Here is a 19201-nt window from a genome sequence, read left to right as displayed (position 1 = left end):
TTGTTGGTTATAGCAGGGGTTCTCAGCCTTGGGTCCCCAGATGTTATTGGACTTCAACTCCCATAATCCCCAGCCCCAATGGCCTTTGGTTGGGGATTATGGGAGTTGAAGTCCAACAACATCTGGGGACCCAAGGTTGAGAACCCCTGGGTTATAGAATGCTGAGAGAGAGAGAGAGAGATTGTTCATCTGGCTCACTGAACATAGCTGCTTTTTACTGAATCAGACCATTGTTCTGTCTAACTCAGTATTGTCTACACTGTCTGGCAGCAGCTCTCCAAGGTTTCGGGCAGGAGTCTTTCCCAGCTCTACCTGGAGATGCCAGGGATTAAACCTTTCTGGTCACTCTTCCTGTGGTTCAGCACCCACAGTCCAAGGAGGGAAATTCACATAGCTTTGTACAGAGGAAGTGTTGATGAGCTAGACAAACTATTTACCTGACTCCAAAGACAAAAAGGAGATTATCCCACAAGAAGAGCCCAGTGGCGAAACTTACCAGAGGCAATGATGGACTGAAATATTTAAGTGAGGTACAAAACTGGAACAATCCAGTTTTTCATGGTGTAGACAGGGTTGTTGAGAATCAGAGAATCAGTGCAAAGTCATAAAATGTCCATATGTAAAACCCTGGTTGATTTGATTCCTCTCATACAACATATGAATGAGTGGAATTTCATCATAGTCAATGACCTGCTGTTAATACACTAAATCACACAGAATACCAACATCTTCTCTATATATAATTCTCTTAAAAGTACCTGTCGCTAATCGCATGTGTTGCAGCTCTTGCAAGAGTTTGTGAGTGAGCTGCTGGGGAAAAAGCGAACGGGCAGGCTAATAGCTGGCCGGCTGAGAGAAAGTGGTGCTGGGGAAAGCAGTGGCTGCAGGGTTGGGAAAGTGGTGGTGGTGGTGGTGGTGGTGGGGAGAGCAGTAAAGCGGGGGGGGGGGGCAGTGGAAGCAGGAAAGCAGTGGGAAAGTGGCTGCCAAAATGGGCCGAGAACGGGGGAAGAGCTGAGGGGAGGGGAAGGGGAGAGGAGAGGGAAGGGGAAAGGAGAGGAGAGGAGGGCTGAGAAGGAGGGAGGGCGGCTGAGAAGGGGGGAGAGCCAAGAGGGAGGGCCGAGAACGAGGGGAGGGGGGAACTAGAGGTGCAGATGCTCTGCGCCCAGGCCAGCTAGGATATATATATATATATAATCAATAAAGATTTGCATGTAACATATAAATCTAGAGGTCTATGTAGCAGCCACATTTGGACATCATAGAGAAAAGCAGCTGTGGGGAGGTTCAGGGGGAAGTGACTGACAGGGGAAGGATTAAGCACTCCTCTCCCTCTTGTCCTTCAAAGCAAATCACACCCTCCCAAAAACACTTGGTAACAGGGAAGGGACTGTCAGGGTTTCATGACATATGACTGCAGTGTAAAATGTAGCTTGCCGCTAATATATTGTCTTCCGTTTTCAAAAGCCTTTACTGGTTTTTGCCTCTTTTTGCTGCTTTTCAAGTTAATTTCCTGTTCAGCTACTTTTATTGTTTTAAGCGATGTGTGTTGCTATTTCATTTGTATTTCTGTATCACTGAGTGCTTATAGAAGGTGGAAAAGTGACTCAGGAAGGTTTGTTTTTGTTTTGTTTTGTTTTTAAAACCCCTATAAAACACATACAAATCTTATACAGATAATGAGCAAGAGGAGACACGGCTAAAACACATTTGTTGTTCCTCCTAGAGTAGTTTTAGCCATTTGGCCCAAGGTTCTGGACTTCCTATTAACATTCCTCTGGATTCTGTTGTGTAGGTTGGCTTCAGAATATTTGAGGAGGCACCCACCATTCAAGAACAGAAGCCCTTTCTTCAACCTACTCTGATTGGTGCTGTGTTGCTTTCAGCACAAAGGCATATTTGCCGCCATAAAATAGCCATTTTATTAGTTATCAAGTGTCCTGCTAATGGGTGAGTGGGGAGATGACCAATAAACCAAGAGAATGCTTCACCTGAGTCTTTGTGTTTGATTCAAGTGCAAGGATAAAATGCATTCATGACTTTAGAGTGAAATGTAATTTAATCTGGGCAGGCACTAGAGATGAAATATGATGCTTCCTCCTTGCTTTTGAGGCACAAGGGTGGGGCAATATGAAAAGTGAAGACCCAACAGTATTGCGGTTCTTGGGAAGAACCACATGAAACGGATGGCCAAGAAATTTAGGACCAACAAAAGGAAGCACTTTTTCACCCCACACGTAATCAACCTATGGAATTCTCAGCCACAAGATGTGGTGACAGCTAACAGCCTGGATGGCTTTAAGAGGGGTTTAGATAAATTCTGTGAGATCTATCAGTGGCTATTAGTCTGGTGGCTATAGGCCACCTCCAGCCTCAGACGCAAGATGCCTCTAAATACCAGTCGTAGGGGAGCAACAGCAGGAGAGAGGGCATGCCCTGAGCTTTGCCTGTGGGCTTCCCAGAAGGATCTGGTGGGCCACTGTGTGAAACAGGATGCTGGACTAGGTAGGCCTTGGGCCTGATCCAGCAGGGCTTTTCTTATTTTCTTAAGAAACTGTTCCTAATAACACCCACTCCCTCTGACCTGGGGAGAGAGAGGCCACCAGCTAAGGAAACTGTGGAGCCTGTACTTAAAATAAAACTTGAAGTTAGTTTGAAGAGTATAGAGTCCATTTGATACTTTGAAGGAAAGCTGTGGCGTATTAACGTAGTAGCAAATGTAGCATTTGCTACGGGCCCCACATTTTCGAGGGCCCTGCACACCTGGCGTCCCACTGGGAATTAAAGTTAAAACTTTGCCTGTTTTATTTGGTCCATGTTAGATAAAATATCCCTGTTCTGCTAAATGTGCCTTTTAAGAGAAGGCCCAGCACAGCATTTGTCCAGTGGCTGTTGCTGGGGCCTACCACATTTTTCTTTTTAGAGTGTGAGCTCTTTGGAGACAGAGAATCATCTATCCACTCTTTATTTATCTATGTAAACCACTTTGAGAATTTTGATTGAAAAACGGTATATAAATGTTCACTGTTGTAGTAAGTGTGAGTTTGTTGCTTGGTCTCCCATACGCCAAAATATAGCAAATGAAAAAATTGAATTACTTTACTATGCAAGTAAATAATTTATGTTTTCATATTTATGTGCTTTTTTTAAAAAAACACAAACATTTAGGGCCCCTTTATATATAACATATGCTACAGGCCCCGCACTAGCTTATTCCAGCCCTGATTAGGAAAGGCTTTAAAAATGAATATAGCAATCTTAAAACGGAGGGCACTGAAAACAAGGAGACTCACCTGGCACTCCTAATCATACCTGGGTGAGGCTGCCACATATCCCAGGAACCATGGGAGGGGTCCTAAGGCTGCGGGGTAAAAGTGCGGCACTAAACCTGATGTCAAGAGCAACCAAAATGGGCTTTTTGTAGGGGCAGCCCAAGGTATTGTGGTGTCTGAGGTGAGATGTAGAATGCTGCTTTGCCTCAAGGAAGCCCCCTTTCAACACTAACCTTTGCAAGTTTTGGGGAGGCAGGGGAAATGGAAGATTGCCAGCAGCCTCCTCTTTTCTCCCCGTGTTTCCTGAAAGGTGTGTGAGAAGAGGTGCTCCTTGAAAAGTTCATAAGGGTCAGATCAGTCCTGAAGAAATGCTCCATTGGTGGCATTAGAGGGTGTTTTGCAACCCTGCTGGCATCCCAGTAAGCTGCCACCTGAGGCAATTGCCTCACCTTGCCTCATGGAAGGTCTGCCCCTGGTGTGAAGTTTTAGAAATGTCTTAGTTCTGTTGATGCTCGCAGGATCACTGGCCCAAAGCCTTTTGCTGCTCCAGGTCCGTCATCTCCTTAGGTGCTGTTGTTAAAAAATGCCCCAATACATGCACTGACATTTTCCTTTTGAGTACACACAGACTATCTGTGCTACAGACAGGGTGCAGGTAGCCTTGTGTGTGAGTGACAGAAAAATGTCAGTGTATGTTTTCTTTTTCACTCTCATGGCTTCTCCCAAAGAATCTTGAAACTCATAGTTTGGGAGCCTGCTGAGAATTCATTGTTAGAAATAACTCTCACATACTACTCCTCAATAAACTGAAACTGCCAGGAGAGAATGAAAGACTATTAAACCTGTTTTAAGTCTGCAGTATAGCTGTGTCCTAACAGACAATACTCACCCCAGGCAGCTAAAAACACAACTAAACTTTGTGTACGTGTGTTGCCACCCACTCCAGAAGAAATGTGCAAACTAAAAGCCATGTTTTTAATGGATGCATGAGAGTTTTCCAAAGAGAAGCAGACCCCAGAACTCTTATCCCTGTGCAGAACCATCAGTATCTAGCACGTGAGTAGCATTGCTGTTCATGTTTGTGCTTAATTCCTGTTTGTTGGGAGCCAGAGAATGTATGACCAAGTGGAGGAACTGCAGCTGGTGATATTTTACACAGTACATCAACAATCCCCCACAAGCACTGAAAATGCCATCCCAAGCGATCTCTTGGAATTATGATGCTATGAGACTGTTCTTGGACCACATGGTCCATATGTATTGTTTTGTTAGTTTCCAAAATGAAGGATGCTGTTCTTGGGTCAGTGTGGGAATCTTGCCGTCAGGGGTGTAGCTAGGAGAGAGGGGGCCTGTGTTCACCCCTCCCTCCGGTGGCTCCCCAGAGTAAGGGAGATAATGAAGAAAATAGGGAGGGGTGGAGCTGGAGGGCCCTCAGGAGCTGGGGGCCCGGGTTCCTTGAACCCTAGCTACACCCCTGCTTGCCATCCACCCTGGAAGGAAGCCCTGCTCCTTAATTCTGTGTGTGTGGGGCCAGTTGCTCAGTCATGGTAAAAATGCATTCTGTGCATGTTTAGGGACATTCTTCTTTACGCAATCGAGTTATGTCATATCTGTTTGTTGAAAGCAAGGCCATAGCCAAAGGTAGGTGTCAGTGCCAGGCCTTCGACAGCTAGTGAGCAAGCACCAAGAGGAGGGAACCAGGGGTCAGAAGCAGGAACTCAGGAACCAGGAGTTGGACACAGTAAATAGTAGAGGTATGCACATGTTCAACCTCCATACGTTCCCTGAATGCATGGTGTGTGGGGTGGGGGTGGGGAAGCAGGCCCAACTCCGCGGGCTCTGCCCCACAACAAGAACATGTGTGCTGGCCATACCCCACCAAGCCATACATCCAGCAGCATGGGAAAGGCCTACTTGTACACAGCTATACATGGATGGATGAATGGATATGCATGCATGCATAGGAACATAGGAAGCTGCCCTATACTGAGTCAGACCATAGGTCCATCGCGCTCAGTATTGTCTGCACAGACTGGCAGTGGCTTCTCCAAGGTTGCAGGCAGGAATCTCTTTCAGCCCTATCTTGGAGAAGCCAGGGAGGGAACTTGGAACCTAGATGCTCTTCCCAGTGCGGCTGCATCCCTAAAGGGAATATCTTACAGGGCTCACACATCAAGTCTCCCATTCATATACAACCAAGGTGGATCCTGCTTAGCTAAGGGGACAAGTCATGCTTGCTACCACAAGACCAGCTCTCCTCCTATGCATGCATGCATGCATATAGCTGGGCATGTGTAGGGTCCCTCCATGGGATTGGGAACCTTGGGTCAATAAGGGGTGGGGCCATTAAGCACAGGTCCAGTTCCCCCTTCATGCACCTGGTGTACACAGCGAGAGGGAACAAGTGAATAGAAGTGATGGTTGTTGTCCAGACAAACTCCCAGCCTGACTTACGAGCTTTTACACTCTAGATGGGCCAATGGTCTGACTTTGTATAAGGCAGTTTCCCATGTTCCTGTGTGTTGGGGAGAGCCAATGCCTGGCCTGAGTGGGTGGAGCCATTGTGGAGCCTAGGAGCAGTTCCCCATCCAAAGAACATGCCCCGCCCCCAGCCCTGGCACCTCAGTGCATGAGGCAAGATTACATAACTTCATGGGTTCCTAGTTGGTTATCATGGATCAGGATGCTGTTCTAACATGGCTGCTCCCAACACTGGGGTGGGGTCGGGTCAGGAGATAATAACAGTCACAGGTGAAGCAGTAAAGCTACAGAGCGAAGACTCAACAAGACCTGCAAGGGGCCTTTTTTCTGCTCCCTGCACTGAATGCTGACCTTTCTCAATGACCCACCCATCAGCTAACTTCTTCTCAGTCCCAGTCCTAACCTCAGTGCATTTCTTGTAAATGGCCAATTACCTGCAGGGAAGAATGGCTCCGTTTGGGGTCTTAATGGTGGCTTTATCGTAAGTCAAGCCGCACTAGGCTGCAACTAAACTGCTTGGAAGCAGCTTTGTGTACTCCCTTCTGCAAGTGCCATGGATGGCGGGGGTTCAATCCAGCTCAGCAGTGGCCACTGCAAACAATGTGTTGACATATTACTGTAGTCTGGATGAAAAGGCTCATCAGCTGGTTTGGCTGTGTCAGCTTGACCCAGGTTGCTATGGTGCTGTGAGAAAACACCTGTCATAAGCACTTGTTTATGCCCGCATCTGGAAACATGCCTCAAATGCCCAACACTCGGGCACAGCTTCAGAGGGGGCTGCTTGCAGCCTCATTGGCCCTGCACAATATGAGGGAGAAGGAAGGCAAAAGGATACTGTCTTGGCCGATGGGCTTTTGTAGTAGTTACTACTACTGCTGCTGCTGCTGCTGCTGCTGCTACTACTACTACTACTACTACTACTACTAGCTGACCTGGCACAGAGCATCTGTGCCCCAAGTTCTCCCTGTCTCTCCTCCCCCTCCAGCCCCATTTCTTTCTCCCCACTTCCAGCCCCTTTTCTTACCCCTGCCCCATTTCGTTCTCCCCCCCCCCCACCCGCAGCCCATTCTCCCTCGGCAGCCAAGCCAATTTTCCTCAGCAGCCGGCCATCTGCCGGCCTGGTGGTGGCCGCTTCTCTTCGGCCAGCCGTCTGCCGGCCTGGCAGCCGCTGCTTCTCCTCAACCACCCACCCACCCACTGTCCTGGCGGCTGCCACTTCTCCTCCCCGCCCGCTTCTCCTTCCATCCCCGTTGCTAATCCGCAGCTCTCGAGAGAGAGAGAGAGAGCTGCCACACATGGGATTAGCGACGGGTCCGTTTAAGAGAATTAAATATATCGGCAATAATATCAATCAATCAATTAATTAATTAAAATGCTGTGAATATTTTGAACCCAAGAGCTGGTTCATTGAAACACTGACCAGCTGGACCTTCCCCCTCTCTGCCTCAATGAGCCATCAGCTGGGGAGGAGAGGGGTTGCCTCACACTCCCAGCTGGTAAGCGCTTCGTTCGCTGACTGGGTGCGGGAGGGGGCAAGGGGGCGCCCTGGGTAAGGCAGCCCCCCCAGACCATGTTGGCTGAGGGATGCTTGTCCCCCCTTGTTCCAGTGTCCTCAGTGGCAGAGTATCTGCGTGGCAGGCAGGTCCCAGGTTCGCTCCTGGGCCTCTCCTGTCACGCCCTCGATCTCCGACAGTGAGGAGGAAGGGGAAGCTGTCAACTTTCCAGCCGAGTCAGGAGTGTCTGAGGGGCAGAGCCCGGCTGTCAGCTGGGGATGTGCACGGTCCGGACTGGTCCGGACCGGCACCAAGGGAGGGTCTCCCTTCAGGGGCGGGGGATAGAACTTACCCCTCCCGCCGCTTTTCTCCCTCCGGCACTGAATTTTATTTTTTTTTACCCTATGGGTCCCAAACCGGTCCGGAGGCCATGTTGGAGGCCTCCGGACTGGTTCCGAGCTGGACCGGACTGAACCGGTCCGGCAGTCCGGCACCGAGGGGGGTGTCCCTTTAAGGGCGGGGGGGTAGAACTTACCCCTCCCTCCGCTCTTCCCGCTCCGGTGCTGTCATATTTAGTGAAGATTTTGGGGCGGCAGCGTTCTTCGCTGCCGCCCCTGCCCCCGTCATCGCCTGCAAGTCCTTCTAAGTGCTGCACGCATGCGTGTGCACACTGAAGGCAAAAACTCCTCTTTCCTACCACCTTCAATGCCATTAGCCAGTCCCAATACAAAAGGGAGAACATGTGAAATCAAGAAATCTCAATCAGAATACCGAAAAATAAATACTAAATAAATGGTATAGTCAGTCCATATATTCATATATTGCTGTCAAACATATTGTGCACAGAGGAGGAGCCAGGCTCCTATATGGACCCAGAGAGTATAGTTTCTAATGTTTCTTTGATGTATCCTTGATGTCTTTGATAATAAACCTCATGGGTCACTGAAGAAATGAAGAGTTATGGGTGCACACATTCCAAATCCAGGAAGCAGAGCAACTGACTAAGATGGATGAATTCCAAGTTCGAAGACTTGAGCAGCTGACTGAGGTGGATATATTCAAATTTCCAGAGTTCCAGAATAGTCCTTGAAAACTGCATAGGTACCAGTTTTTTTCGCCAAAGCTTCCTCACGAAGGACTGAAGGTAATGCTTCAAAACTTTCCTCAAGGTTGAAAAAGTTCTTAACTTCAATCATCTAATAAGTTTGTATAGGTCTATCCGAGTCTGAAAAGATTTATAGGAGGGTCTGGGGATAAAGTTTAGGCCTAAGGACAATAAATTCAATTCCTGTGAGGAAAAATGTTTAGAACTTAAGTTTATAATGGAGGATTCTTGTATCTTCCCCGGGGTCTCCCTCTTCCCCGAAAAGCCGATGGCTCCTTCCCTGTTTTCGTCTTGCGGTCGAGAATGGGTCTCCTTCTAGGGGGATACTCATCCTCTGATGAATTGCCTGGTTCAGAACCAGACCATTCAAGGTCAGATAAAGGTTCTCGCCAGGTTACTGCCTTTCTAGGTCTAAATGTAGTCAATTTCACCAGCCAATTATAAACTTGTCTATTAGCATAATCCCTCACATCCCTCTCAAATTTTTTATTTTTGAAGTCCTTAAGGTTGTCTCTAAACTTGTTAACTTGAGCTTCCAAATCTTTCATTTTATCATTGAAGTCTTCCTGAGTAGAGATATCTTTGAGTTTATTTTCAAATAATAGAGCTTCTTCTTGATTAGTCTTTAACTCAATCATTGATCTCTGAATGATAAGCAGCATCTTATGATGGTTTTTGAACATGCTGGCCTCTTGGAATTTTTAAATTTTCAACATATTTCTTAAGGTATACTGCATGGAGATGGAATTTAACAGCTCTTTTGCGTAAATACAGTAACTGTGACCAATCTTCTCCTATATCAGGACAGGTGCTATCATCACCTGGGATACTATTCAAAATTTCATTTTTCTCATCCAGTGAGAAGGCAAATAAACCACTGCTAACAGCCATCCCTCCACTAAGGGCAGAAATTCACAATACAAAAGGGAGAACATGTGAAATCAAGAAATCTCAATCAGAATACCATGTTAATGGAACACACAAATGCAGTCCCAGCCTGAGAACCGCAGAGTATTTAGGCAGTTGGTTTAATGAAGGCTGCAGTCTAAGACATACTCAGTAAGATTAGCTTCTGAGTAATATCTGTAGTAGAATTCCAGCTCTAACTGCAGCTAATCCTGTTGATTTCTCCCCCCGCATCCCCATCCCCAGCACTAATCCCCGCCCCCAATATTTTTCACAATATCAAGCTCTTTAAATCTCCAAGATTGCTTTCAGTGATATACTCTCCAATATTTCTGCAATGGAAACGGGGGTGCTAATGGAAACATCTCTATTACTATATCAAGCATTGTTTTATGAGCCACACCTCATCAATTATGACACATTGGGCAGCATCCTGTCAAGTAGTTCAGTGAGGGTGTGTGTGTTTCATTTAGGCAAGAGAAGAGGGAAGATTCTTGCCTATTCCCCCCTCCCTCTGCTGCTCTTTGGACCTTCCCCAAATCTGCTCTTGATGTCCCCCAACTTTCAGGGATATATTTTCAGGGGGCCCAGCAGCCTGCAAAGGGAGGAGGAGACCCAGGCCCAGTTTTGCAGTAGCGAGCATGAATTGTCCCCTTTGCTAAGCAGGCTCTGCTCTGGTTTGCATTTGGGTGGGTGATGATTTGGGGGGTAAGCACGGTCAGCTGTTAGGGGATGAGGCTGTAGCTCAGTGGTAGAGCATCTGCTTTGCATGCAGAATCCTAGCTCAGGGCCAGTCCTAGCTTAGGGCAGCCCAACTTCGGCCCTTCTGCAGATGTTGGCCTACAATTCCCATAATCCCTGGCTATTGACTGCTGTGGTGGGGAATTATGGGAGTTGTAGTCCAAAAACAGCTGGCGAGCCCAAGTTGAACAGCCCTGTGACCTAGCTTCAGTCTCTGGCATCTCGAGATAAGGCTGGGAAAGACTCTTGCCTGAAACCCTGGAGAAGCCACTGCCAGTCGGTGTCGGCAATAATGAGTTAAATGGACCAATGGCCTGACTCAATAAAAGGGAGCTTCCCATATTCCGAAAGAGGATGAAAATCACCCCTTGTGTGAGCAGAACACCTTCCATTCACTCTGAACTAGTAGTCAGGATGCTGTCTATTGCTGAAAGATCTCCTCTGCCTGCTGCATTATTCATTCATTGACGCTGAAGCAGCCTGTCTTTGGCTGACTAGAATACCAAGAAGATGATGGGTCCTTTGGTAAATATACTAGGAAATCATAATTATCCTCCAATATATTATCAGTAAATTCAGTCTATATACCACGCAAAGTGCAGTGTGTGAAATGTCAGGATGTGCACGGCTTGGTGCCTTAGTGTCCATGTGTGTGCATTACTCTTGTATGATTCACACAGACAATAGGCCTGTTCACACAACCACCTGGGAGTGGGTTGGAGGGTCAGGGAATGTCTACCCTTGATGCAGCAGACGAGCAGAACCTCTGTTTGGATCTGCAAGCCCAGAGAACACATGAATAAGCCAGGCAAGACTTCAATTGCTGAAATTGGGAGCAGGGAATTGCTGAAATTGGGAACCCAGCATGCTTTGCACTGACAGTAGACTGGAAAGCCTCATTACATCAGCAGCTGCCCTCTGACTGGCCACAAGGAGCAGGAGGTGGGCCCAGCTCTGCTGATGAGGCTGCTAGGGTGGAGCTATAATTGGGCAGGCGTGTTCTAAGAACACAAGCCGCCCAGCATTTGAGAGCTGCCTTGTTTTCCTCCGACCAACCCCCTCTGCTGGCTGCTTGCTCATTCTTGCTCTCCCAGTGGCAGGTGGTGGGCCATTCTTGGTGCTACGGCTCACTGCACTGTTCTGCTGCTCACCTTAACCACCCGTTTGCCAGACTCCTGGGCTGGTGGGAAGCAGGAAAGCCCTGTTTGGGAGTGTCTCTCTTCCCACCAACTTGAGAGCCTGGTGAGCAGGTGGGGGGCAGGAGTGGTGCAGGCGCAAAAGCAATGAGTGACACTGCTGCCACGGATTAGCAGGGGAGCCTGCACTGTAGGGGTGTGCACAAAATAGTTTTGCCCAGGTTGGGTTCAAGTCCCTGCTAACTTGGCAAAGAGGCACCTTTTAATGTGGTGATTCTCTTTTATTTAGCAGGGGGAGAGTAACTTGCCCTATCCACCCCCAGCACAGTACCCTCCAGTGACGTTTGCTGGTGTCTGTCTTATGTTTCTTTTTAGATTGTAAGCCCTTTGAGGACAGGGATCCATCTTATTTATTTATTATTTATCTGTGTAAACTGCCCTGAGCCGTTTTTGGAAGGGCAGTATAGAAATTGAATGAATGAATGAATGAATGAATGAATGAATGAATGAATGAATGAATGAAGTCCTAACCTGACTCGAACTGGACCGGGCATGTTCAGTTTTGTGCACCCCAGAACTTGTGTTCCCTCTAACAGGGATTCCCAGATGTTGTTGACTACAGCTCCCAGAATCCCCAGCTGCAATGGCTTTGGGTTGGGGATTATGGGAGTTGTAGTCAACAACATCTGGGAATCCCTGTTAGGGAACACTGCCCTGAACACCTCCTGGTTTGGTTCAAGTTCAAACCAGTTTGGAGGTTAAATTAAAAAAACAAACTCATCACCTCTGGGTGCTGCTGCTGTGCATGCTGTGCGTCACCTCTGGGGGCATGCTGCTGTGGCCATGGGTGTGTGCCCAGAAGTCCCTCTTCCCCCTGCTGGCCTCCCCTGGTATCTGGTTCAGTTGGTTTTCGGCCCAGGCCTCTATGTAATTCTGGCAGCCATTTTGGAGGCCACTGCGCATGTGCAGTGGACACCTGCATGACTGCATTTTGCAGAGTGGCATAGAGTGGGCTTTGTAGCCCCTGTAGCCACAGCATTCTTTTGTTTTCAGGCCTGTTTCCAGGATAGAAAAGGTGAGTGGGTTCACATGACCAGAAGAGGGATCTCTTTTCCTTCTACCTTGGTTAAGAGCAGAGTAGAGAATCTGGGTTACCCTGGTTTGAGAAACCTGGGCTGGAGGGATTTCCTGTGAGTTCACACAAGCATTAAAATGTGGTAGCCCAGCTTTCAACCTGATGAGTGTGTGAACCAGCCTATTAATTAAGAAGGCATTCTCCAAAATGCAAAACTAGAGACAAAACAGGTCTTGATTTTACCAGGGCAGGTAGCACAAAACAGGGACTGTCCCTGATAAACAAGGACAGTTGGAGGATATGTAATGGTGTCTCTTGGAAACTGGAGGGTTGGCAGCCCTAATCCATAGGATCATGTTGCCCATCTTTGCCTTTGGGTTGTGATGTCACAGCACTGCTATATACTTTTGAAAGAAGCTTACTTCTTTAAATCAGTCAATTTCAAATATTCCGGACCATACAGACCTCCAAATCTGCGAACTTTGCCTTTATACATACAAACTAATTTATATGTTTGCAAAAAACAAACAAACAAACAAACAAAAATATCCTTATCCAATACTGAGACTAAGTTAAAATTAAAACAAACAGGAAACAGGTGATTCTCTTTATTTAGCAGGGGGAGAGCAACTGGCCCTATCCAGCCCCAGCACAGCATTCCTCCAGTGGCTGTTGCTAGTGTCAACCTTATGTTTCTTTTTAGATTGTGAGCCCTTTGGGGACAGGGGGCCATCTTATTTATGTATTATTTATTTTTCTATGTAAACCGCTTAGAGAACTTTGGTTGAAGGGTAGTATATAAATATCCATAGTAAAACAAGAAATCCTCCAACCAGTCAGGTGGTAGCTCTAGCTGTTAGGCTACACAGCCCAAGTTAGGCCTCACCACTCGCTGCTCCCTGATTTTTGAAATCTTGTTCTGGCAAGCTTTATCTTGGTATAATGCCAACATAAACAAGGCAACAGCATTTGATTAATCTGTTTATGCACTGGAGATGCAACAACAACAAAAACAGCAATGTTTTTGATTTTATGCCAGAGCAAACTGGGAAATAAACCATGTATGCAAATCTGGGTGTGGATTAGTGAGATAAGAGGAAATGGGTGGAGGAACCTGTTTAAATGACTGCAATTGTGATCATCAGATGACCAAATGCATTTCTGAAAAATAAATGAATAAATCAAGTTTCACAAACTCTTGTATAATAGGAAAAATTCCAAGAGAATAAACATATTATACAAGGATCCTAAATAGATTTGTTTGGAAGCAAGAGAGTTTGCCTGTAATAGATTTGCATAGAATCACAGTGTGCTTCCCAGACCTTTTTTTTTTTTTGGTAGGCATTATGCTCCTGATATACCCAACTGTAAAGCAATGCCAAAAAGCAGCCCATGGCAAATATTTTTGTTGTGTTTCTCAGTACTGAATATGTTCCCAATACTGAATATGTTTTTCCAGCCTTGGGTCTCCAGATGTTGTTGGACTACAACACCCATCATACCCAATCAGAGGCCATTGGGGCATTGGGGCTGAGGATGATGGGAGGTGTAGTGGAACAACATCTGGGGACCCAGGTTCTAATGGAAAGAAAGGTAGCAAGGAGAAATTGGGCACACACACACACACACACACACACACACACACACACGGGTTTACCTCAGGATGAAATTAGGTTTAATTACTTGGCAAGATCATGCACCTCTCTTTCATCCCGCAATAAGTGATTATGTAAACAATGCTGAAGCTATTATCCCTGGTGGGTAGAGTTTACAGTTCCATAGAGAATTATTGTGACCGATGAATGACCCCCCACTGCCACAATAGTCAATTGTGGCTTAAACATCCTGGGAATTCCTTGTTTGTGGAATAACAGTTTTTCAATCTTGAATATGTAAAAAAGCCCGAGAATGGTGGTTATTTCATAGTATCATAGAACATCAGAGCTGGAAAGCACTTTGGAAGGCTTGTAGTCCAAACTCCTCCTTAATGCAGAAATCTTCTGTGGCATCCCTGACTGATAGCCACTCCGCCTCTGTCTGAAAGCCTCTAAAGGTGTGCCAGTTGCTTCATGAGGCAGACTGTTCCACTGTAAAACTGGTCTCACTGTTAGGAAATTCCTCCTAATGTAATGTCTAGCCTAAATCTACTTCCTTGTAATTGCAACCCATTGGTTCTAGTCCTGCCCCCAAGAGCAACTGAGGAGAAATCCCCTCCTTCCTCTATGTTACTGCGCTTCAGATATTTGAAGTAGGAATGTGCAAACCGGTTCGAATCTGAACCGGTTCGATATCAAACTGGTTTGGTTCTTAGGTTCGGGGTTGAGCTGAACCACCCCCGGATTGGCTTGCTCCTGGACTGAACACCCCCCCTACCAGTTCAGGGGTTCGTAGAGCCTTAATTTCTCTCTCTCTCTCTTTTAACTCACCCCCTCTAGAGGACTTCTCCAAAGTGGTGGTGGTGGGGTCCGCGGATGTTCCCCCTCCCCCACCAGCCTTCCTTAAAAAAAAAAAATCGACCCTTTTGGCCCTTTCTAGGCCTATTCCCCTGCATGGCAGCCATTTTGGAGGCCATTTTGGAGAATACCCTTGGCTCCATCCCATGAAAGGGCAATGGGGATAGGGTGTGATAGGCTCAATGGGAGAGGAGAAGAGCTGGTCTAGTGGAAGCAAGCATTAATTGTCCCCTTTTCTAAGCAAGGTCTACCCTGGTTTGCATTTGAATGGGAGACTCTATGTGTGAGCACTGTAAGATCCCTGGTAACTTAGCAAAGAGGCACTTTTAAAAGTGGCAATTATCTTATATTTAGCAGGGGGAGAGCAACTGTTCTTATCCAACCCCAGCACAACATCCACCCAGTGGCTGTTGCTGGTGTCTATCTTTAAAAAAAAATTATTATTGTGAGCCTTTTGGGACAGGGAATCATCTCATTTATTATTTATTTATTTTTCTATGTAAACTGCTTTGCAAACTTTTGTTGAAAAGTGTATTATTATTATTATTATTATTATTATTATTATTATTATTATTATTATTATTATGTTTCTTAACCTTGGGTCCCCAGATGTTGTTGGACACTACACAACTCCCATCCTCCCCAGCCTGTTCTCATATGACTGTTTTCTCAGTTAAATCATGAGAAAGATCAGCAGCATAACCCCTGACTGTCTTTCTGTAGAAGCCATTACCTGTATCATATACCTGATGTTTGCGATGAGTTTCTGTAAGGGGTTCACTTCCAGCTCCTGTCTGGCTCCTGGTGAGGTCCCAGCAGCATGAGACCACCTAGGGTCTGTGTCAGAGGTTCTTCCCATCCTGCCTCATCCTCTGAACTGACCATTTCATGCCTGAAGTGTATGTGTGGGTCCTGGACCCAGGGTCATGACAAGTCCCCATGACAAGTCCCATCCAGATGTTATGTTGTACGAGTGTACAGAAATCTGAACACTCGTCATATGCATGTGAACGCCTGTACCTGTGTTCATTTTAAAAGTGAACCTGGGCACAGGCCCCTCAAATGCATGGTACAGATAGGAAGTGTACTTCTGTACTTGTGTTTGACATATGTGGGAATAGCTGTACCCGTGTACAGATCTGTACCTGTGTACACTCGTCGTAGGAATGTCAAACATAACGTGTGACTAGGGCTACAGTTATAAAGAAATGTGGCATCTGATCTGACCCCAATAGCCACTGCAAACACTAGGAAATGGTGCAGAGACCATGGAGATGGGGAGAGGAAGGGGACAGCGGTTTGTTTGGCAGGGCTGATGTGACCTGCTAGGGCTGCCATGCCGAGAGAGAATCAGAACAATGCAGATGCACACAAAAGTGCCTCCGTAGGGGAATACAGTGCATTGCCTGCAATGCTCTGTGCAAGCATTCACAGACCCTTCACCCTAAACAAACACTTTTGAGCCTCTTTGCAGAAGGGAGGGTGTGTGTGTGTGTGTGTGAGTGAGAGAGAGAGAGAGAGAAAACACTAAGTGACTTGCCTCAAGCCAATCTGCATTAAGAGTGCAAATTCAATTGCTACTAGCTCTGTGCTCAGACCATGAAAGCATACGGCCTCTTTGCAAATTGTATTAAACAGAACCTGTAACTGGGGGTACAGGAAAGAGGGGAGGGCATGGAGGAGGACAAACAAAAGCTAATTGAAGCACAGCAAACATGTCTGCAACAGCACCCAGCCACTGTGCAGTCCAGGTATACCATCGGGAAGGCCATAAATGGGAATTCAACTTTTATTGGTGTACTGTGAATGGTGGAAAGTGGGTCCTAATTCCCCTTTTAAAAATGAAGCTAACTTTGGGCCAGTTCCCCTTAAGGCACCTTTGAATGTATGAAAAGCGCTTTCTCTAACGTCCAGCTCTCTTTCTGAGCCTTCCCTGTAAACCTGCCTGTTGAGGACTCCTGAAAAGTGGGGGGAGCATTGGCGGGTATGTGTGTGTGTGTGGGGGGGACTTTGATGCCAAACAGGGCTATTTTTAAGTGGGTGATAAATGTTGTCTGCTGGGCTTGGATTTGTTTAACTTTGGGGTTTACACAAGAAGCTACAATGACCAGGAAGGTCATTTGTCTGCAGGCAGATTAGAGGCTTGAACACTGACCCCTGGCTAGTCAGAACTGGTAAAGGAGTTCAGTGTTCTTCATATATATATATATGGTGTCCTGGGACTGCTTCCAAAATACTGAGACACTCTGGAGCTACATGATGGAACACTAATATTCAGAAATAAGGGAATATCTCCTTTTGTGTTCTGTAAGGTGATCTTGTATTAAAAGCCCTGATAGTCCTTTAAAAACAGCAAGATAAAATCACACACACACATACACACAAAATCACACAGACGCATACATATTTTTAGGCCGCTTGTCTGCCGAAGGTCTTCAAAGCAACCGGCTACATTGAATAAAGACATAATTATAGTAAAATAACAACAGAATTGTCCAGGGGCCGAGCTATAATTGTGCACATGGGTTCCAGGAACCCATGTGCAGCTGCCGTCGGGGCCACCGCGTTCTGGCATTTCACTGCTACCAGGATCGTCAGATTTCGGTTGCAAAGGACCTTGGCTTGGAGGTCTCTCCCTGCTCAGTGCAGGAAACTGCTACAGCCTCCCTGAGAAATGGCTGTCCAGCCTCTGTTTGAAAACCTTCACCACTGGTGAAGGAGAGCCCACCTAATGCAGGCTGTTCATCTGCTGAACAGCTCCTGAGCTAGGAATCCTCCTAATAATGATTGTAATTATTTCAAAGGTGCCTGTTTACCAGGCAGGAACAGCTCTGGACTCTTGACTTAGCCCTTGTCATTTTCCTGCCCCTGGATCTGGCCGGAGGAGTGGCTGCTTCTGAGGAGGGCAGTCATCTCTAAATTTTCTAAACCAACACATAAGATAAACTGAAAATCAAAATGATCAACAATAACCAAATCAAAACATCCAAATATCAAAACAAAAGGAAACCAGGAACAGCAGCTGCATCATATCAAAATCCAACACAACAGGAGGAAATTAAGTCCAATACGAAGGACCAGCAAAACAAAACAGGTTTGTTGGAATGTCAGTAAAGTAGGGACCACCAGTCGGATGTCCCAGGGGGCAGGGTCCCAAGTCTGGGCCTTGACCTAGCCCTGAGGTAGGCTGCAGCTACAGGGGCCCGATTGTGGAGCAGACAGTTGAGAGTCAAAGGGGCTGGAGGCAGCAGATGTCCTCCTATTGGTTTCTCAGGTTACCTGAGTTGAAGAGCTGCAGCACCACTTCTGACCATTGTATGGGTGGCGCTACAGTGCAGCAGGGAGCAGGCCAAGAACTGCCTGTGCCTGGAAGCTCCTTTCGGCACAGGAAGTACATGCCTGAGCACTGTGGCCCAATCATAGGTTAGAGACCTTCTCTGGTGTCTTACAAAATCCCACCCTTGTATGCACATACAACGTAATGTCTGAATGAGGCAATGAAAGAGGAGGATTTTAATTAGTGTAGCTTCTCTCACCATAGTATTGCATCAGTGGAAGAAGCTGTGGCTGCAGTGCCCTGTATCACCCCAAGGCTACAGTCTTTATGCCTATGTACAGAATGGGGGTTCTCAAGCTTGGGTTTCCTGAAGTTGTTGGACTACAACTCCTATCATCCCCAGCCACAATGGCCATTGTGGCTGGGTATGATGGTAATTGCAGTCCAACAACATCTATGTTGTTGGTTGGGAACTCCTGGGCAATCTAAAGGTTGAGAACTCCTGGGCAATTCCAAGGGTAACAGATTCAGGTATATTATTACTTTTTCAACGACTGTAGCCATAAGCAAAGTTTCAAGATATTATATATACCCACTGGCAAGAGAACATGACCGCTTATAAGACCATATTTTTATGAAACCATTAAATATTATAAAGAGTTTCCGAACATACAAAATACATTGGTAACAGAATCAGAAATAATATCCAAAAATTCTGATTCCGTTACTGACATACTTTGCACATTTCAGACACTGTAATGTTTAAGGGCTTGTAAAAATATGGCCTTATTGTAGATGTTCTCTCTCCAGTTGGTATATATAATATCAACTTGAAAATTGGCTTATGTCTAAGGTAACTGAAAAAGTGGTAACATGCCTGATTCCATTACTCTTGGAATCCCACACACCCCGGATCATGTGTGTAATTGCAGACTGGGCCATAGTCACCATGAAGAAGGAGTCAACAAGCATCTTGAAGCTCTCGTGGTGCTACTCTGCTCCTTCAAAGTCTGTTCACAAATTTCCAAACCAGTTGCCTTTAAGAAGGGCTGGTGGACTGTTTTCCCCTTGCACTTCCACATGTAAGATAGCTACAAAATTTATAGGTTGCCTCTGGCTTTCTTTTAGACAGCATGAAAGCGTTAGGCTTATCCTTGGAGGATTTCTCATTCTTTTCCCCTGAATGGTAGTTCATGGCCTCGCTTTAATACCATTGCTCTGCCTTCTCTTCCCTGAATGCTGTATTTTGAAGCGAAGGAAGCTGT

Source organism: Hemicordylus capensis, chromosome 5, assembly GCF_027244095.1.
Source record: "Hemicordylus capensis ecotype Gifberg chromosome 5, rHemCap1.1.pri, whole genome shotgun sequence".
NCBI classification, from domain to species: domain Eukaryota; kingdom Metazoa; phylum Chordata; class Lepidosauria; order Squamata; family Cordylidae; genus Hemicordylus; species Hemicordylus capensis.
Note: the sequence above shows the minus strand (reverse complement) of the source record.